The following is a 5,329-nucleotide window of genomic DNA, read 5'->3' as shown; positions in this document are numbered from 1 at the left end:
AATTATTACTTTTTTCTTTGAGTTGTTTCTGGCATATTATCCTCTAGCACTGATTGGGGAGAAAAGGAATGCAACTAGCCTTTCTTTCTTTCATTACTAGGTTCTTTTAAGTGTTAGTAACACTTTTGTTTGAGATATCAACTGACACAGCTAGCCATTTTTTACACATAGGCTTCCACTCCAAGTCTATACCTTGCACACAGTAGACAGTCCATAAATATTTCTTGGATCAATAAATGAAAGAGTAACTTAGTATTGATAGATATGCTTTTTGAGTAAAAAATGAATTAGAAAATCTTAGCAAAATTATTCTTTCCAACTTGACCAATGTGTTATTCAGCACTTCAAAATACAAGAAATGCCCAGATTTTTTTTCACAAGGGGAAAGTAGACCTAAGACAGGAGCTCAGATTAAAATAAAAAAAAAAAAATTCTCCATCTTTGCAATAGCTCACCCTACAAGAGCCAGCAGAATAGAACTTAAGAACTTATTAAGAAATAGTAGTTCAGTAAGTTTTCATTTACCTGCTGTTGTCTAGGAATTATGCGATCCATGAAAACAGGCATTAATATGTACCACTTTACATGGCTAAAGTGTGTTGTTATTGTAATCAGGAACTATATAATATGCCTCTTCCATCTGTACTTCTTATACTATTCACAAAATATATAAATAAAATGCATTAATTATTGAACAATTAGAGAATGTAATAAAATAATACATCAATTTAAATTTCACTATCTAGAAATAACTGACAAAATTTTCATAACATATTCTTTATACTCTAAAAATGTATATATTTTAAAAATTCTTAGAAAGTGGGACTATTTTATGTGGATTATTTTAGTATTTTTGTTTTATTGGATAATATAGTATAAATATCTTTTCATGTAATTGTATCAATCCACCATATTATTTTTTAATCCACCAGATTATTTTTAATGACTGTGTTATAGTCCATTATATACATGTAAGAGATATATCCCTGAATTTCATACTCTTAGAATTATTTTTTGCTATAATTAGCAAATTTTTAGCAAACAATCCTTCACACATATTTATGATTTTTTTATTTGTTTATTATGGGCTGTACATACAGGATTATTTCCCTTGTTGATTCATATTGCCAAGTTTTCTTCCAGTGTGGCAAGATGATTCAGTTTGGACTTCTACATATAATGTGGTATGTTTATTTCTCAAAATCATGCAAACATCAAACATCATTTAATTCTTTGACTAAATAATAAATGAAGAAAGCAATCTCATTATTAGCCACCAATGCATTCTCTTTCTTAATTCTCACAGAACACTATGAGGTAAGAAGTCATACTATTTTCCTTTTATAAATAAAGACACTGAGATTCAGAATGCCTTAAGGATCTAACCAGAAATTGCAAAGCTAGAATCCAAATCCTTTTCACTCATGAGCTGGCGCTCTCTACACTATATCATTCAACCTTTCCTACTGAAAAAAGGAACATTTTAAAATTTCGTGTCCTGGCTACTGACATTTTATAAATCTATTCCCTACTTGTATTTTTTGCTCACTATTCTTTTCTTGGGACCACGATTTTCCTCATTACTGATTTGCAAGAAGTCTATAAATATAAGGCAACAACTCTGTTATAATACATTTTGCTTTGCATTTGGATCTTATTCAACTCAATATGTCCACAGGATTCTGCAAAGTTTCCATAAGTTGGAAATCATTAGACTGTTCAAAATTTGTAACTTCCAAATAAGTAAAATGCTGCTTAAGTTGACATGGTTAACACATGAATTCTTTCCAAAGGACCTCTTCCAACTAGGTCCTGTTTTTCAGGATATTCCAGATTATAATCCATACATTAAACAACTTGCTTAATTTCTCTTCCACAATTTTCCTTTCATGAAAAAGAGTTCTCTAATGGCCTCCCAAGTCTTTCCAGATAAAACGTATGTTATTTTTTATCTAAAGTGCTTTTACACACACACACACACACACACACACACACACACACACTGGTAAGAGTAACATTTTAGTTTGAAAAAGTAATTTCAAGGCATTCATTTTTAGATCCAGGAATAATGATCTTTAAACACTTCTGCATGAAACTGAAAAATAGATAATTGGTATATATTTTGAACAAGCAAAGAGATCTGCATCATTACCTGGTTAGAAGTTGCTTTAATGATATGGTCCAAATGAAGGGAAAATGAAGAATATTAAAGGTCATAAAAACAGCTTAGCCTTTTCATGAGCTCTTGAAAGCAATTTCTAAGTAGATTTAAGTTATTCCTTTATTGAGTACCACCTTAAATTTATTGAAAAGCTGCCTGAAGTTGTTCAGCAGGAGTTCTATAAAATGTATCTTTAACCCCGTTTTTCCTTCTTTTCTCTCATCTGAAAAACAGCTTGAGGATACTTGCCCAGTTGGTTGTCACTTTGAGAGGGTCTTTTAGTAAACACATTCTGAGCGGAACTCTCTGGGTCTGTAAGAGACAGCTGGCTCTTATTAACAAACTTTACATTACAGATTGAGGCAGGCATATCACACGTGGGGGTTTTTGCATCTCTTTGCCTTGCGATTCCAGGCAGGTGTCCTTCCCACAGAGGCCAATGCTCAGGCACTTGTATTTTAACTATAGATGAGTTATAGGGACCACGTGCTTGCCTTTTGAGAGCACTGACTCGACTAGAAGCATAGTTCCCCAACTCCAACCACAAAGCATAGTTCCCCAACTCCAACTCCAAACCTCTGCTCTAGGGGAAGAACAGTCCCCCAGAGCAGAGGTAAACTCAGGATCAAACGTTCTTGAAAACCAAAAAAACAAGCCGAGATAGCTAATAAATTTTATGAAAAGATGCATAATATCACTTACAATAAAAGAAACACAATTTGTTTGTTTTGTGAAGATTATTGGTAAGGGCATGTGTGAAGAAATATACACTTTGATGTGAAATTTCATATATATATGAATTTATACATACATATACATACATTTATATATGTATACATATGAAATATATATATTTATGTTTTATATAATTTATATATAATTATAATATATAAATATAATTTATAAATCATATAGAAATATATTATAAATATATAAACATATTAATATAAAATATAATTAAATATATTTAAATATATGAAATATCTTATATATTTATATATAAATTTCATATGTATACATACGTATATACATATATGAGAAATATGCACAAGATACATACACACAATACTTATATAGGGTACGTGTGTATATAAAATCTATTTGTAAGAATATATATATATAGATATGTTATACATATCTATATATATATATGAAATTTATTATTGAAGTATAGATTTCTCCATACATACTGTTACCAATAATCTTTCAAAAAACAAAAACTATTTCTTTTATTTATTATGTAGATACTTGCATATGTATACATACATATGTACCTCTTTCTCTCTCTCTTTAATCTAGAGTCCAGCTAGTCTATTTATTCTAGGAAATTATCCTATGGAAATGATTGGATAACAATACAAAAATATACATATAAGAGGGGCGCCTGCGTAGCTCAGTCGTTAAACGTCTGCCTTCGGCTCAGGTCATGATCCCAGGGTCCTGGGATTGAGCACTGCATTGGGCTCCCTGCTCTGTGGGAAGCCTGCTTCTCCCTCTCCCACTCCCCCTGCTTGTGTTGTCTCTCTCACTGTGTTTCTCTCTGTCAAAAAAATAAATAAAATATTTTTTAAAAAATAAAAGAATATATACATATAAGAATTAAAACTATAAGAGAAGTAGCTTAAGTGTTAATCTATAGGGGAATTAATTAAATGAACCAAGGTGCACGTATACTTTGGCCTACTGGGCAACTGTTAAAGGGGAAGAATCCTCTGTTATTCTACTTAGTGATGTAATGTTGGACAATTTCTTAACTTCTTTGCACTTCATTTTTCTCAACTGTAAATGAGGATAATTATTGCATCTAACATACTGGCTGTTACAAAGATAAAATGAGTTCATTTATGTCAGGTACCCAGAAAGATGTCTGGCATATAGCTATTTTAAATGCTAGATTTTATTATCCATAGTACATTATGAAATATAGCTGCATTGCCTAGTTATATGAATAAATCAGATTACAGGACAATATGTATGTATATGTATTTATAATTATATGCACATTTAATAAATGTTTTATACATGCATATATACATATCTCTCTCCAATTTTTATGTACATAAGCAAGTCTGAATGGATATTTACTGACTGTTAAATAGTGATGATCTCTAGGATGATTTAAGGAGCAACTTCATTTTTTCCTTTGTACATCTCTTCAGTGTAGACATTTCTATGATATATTTAATAATACCCATGCATTACTTTTATAAAACAGAACAGCAAGGTAACATTGACTATAGAAACAATCTGAAGAGCAAAAACATCTTCCAAAAAAGGGACAATTTCATTGCATATGCAAAATAGGCCCAATACTTACTAGTAATTTAACAGAAGATATGTGTGAAGTGTTTTTATGCACACTCTTTTCATGCAGCTGCACTTACTTACTGAACAATGATTATGGCTTTTATGTTCTATTTTTGCATAATATTCCTATTCTTCACCTTTGTTTTTCTTGCTTGATTATAAGGTGTTTAATTAATACGAGAGAACTTACTTTTTAATTATGCCAACATTTCATTATTTAAATAACAACTGTGGTGATGAGGTGACCACATTGATAACATTCATTCCTGGATCCTAACCTTCCCCATAACCTTTTTATTGGAATAACTTCAGCATTGTGGACTCCTAGGGAAACTAAATGTATTTATCACCTCTGACTCCTGCACTATTCTGGTAATGCTATAAACTCTGTTTTACTGAGGATGAAGAATAAAATGGGGGCTTGGGGAAAAATTGTAAAAGAATATTCCAGATATTTCAGACAGAAATGAATGACAGAGTTGATCAAGGCTCCAAGGAGCAAGAATTAGCTATCAGTGATCATGAAACACAAAAGAGCATTTCTATATTACATAAGAAGGACTAATTATCTAATTATGCTCTGAAAGGAAATCCACTCAATCATAAGCTATATACTCACCATCTTGTTTCCTGATAGCATCTGAAAGTTTTCCAGACTGACCCAGCTCTGCATCTTTATAATAGGCCATTTAAAAGGTGTTTTTATTTCCAAATATTTTCTGATGTTCCTAATATCTCATTGTTAGTTTCTAAATAATGTTGTAGTCAGAAACACTAGTCTATATTATTTTGATCTTTTGAAATTTATGGAGACTCATTTTATGCCCCCACCATCTTGCCTTTGTTAGCAAATATTCCATG

The sequence above is a fragment of the Halichoerus grypus genome, chromosome 3, assembly GCF_964656455.1.
Source record: "Halichoerus grypus chromosome 3, mHalGry1.hap1.1, whole genome shotgun sequence".
NCBI lineage: Eukaryota > Metazoa > Chordata > Mammalia > Carnivora > Phocidae > Halichoerus > Halichoerus grypus.
The sequence above is the reverse complement of the archived record's forward strand: the minus strand, read 5'-3'. Positions refer to the sequence as shown.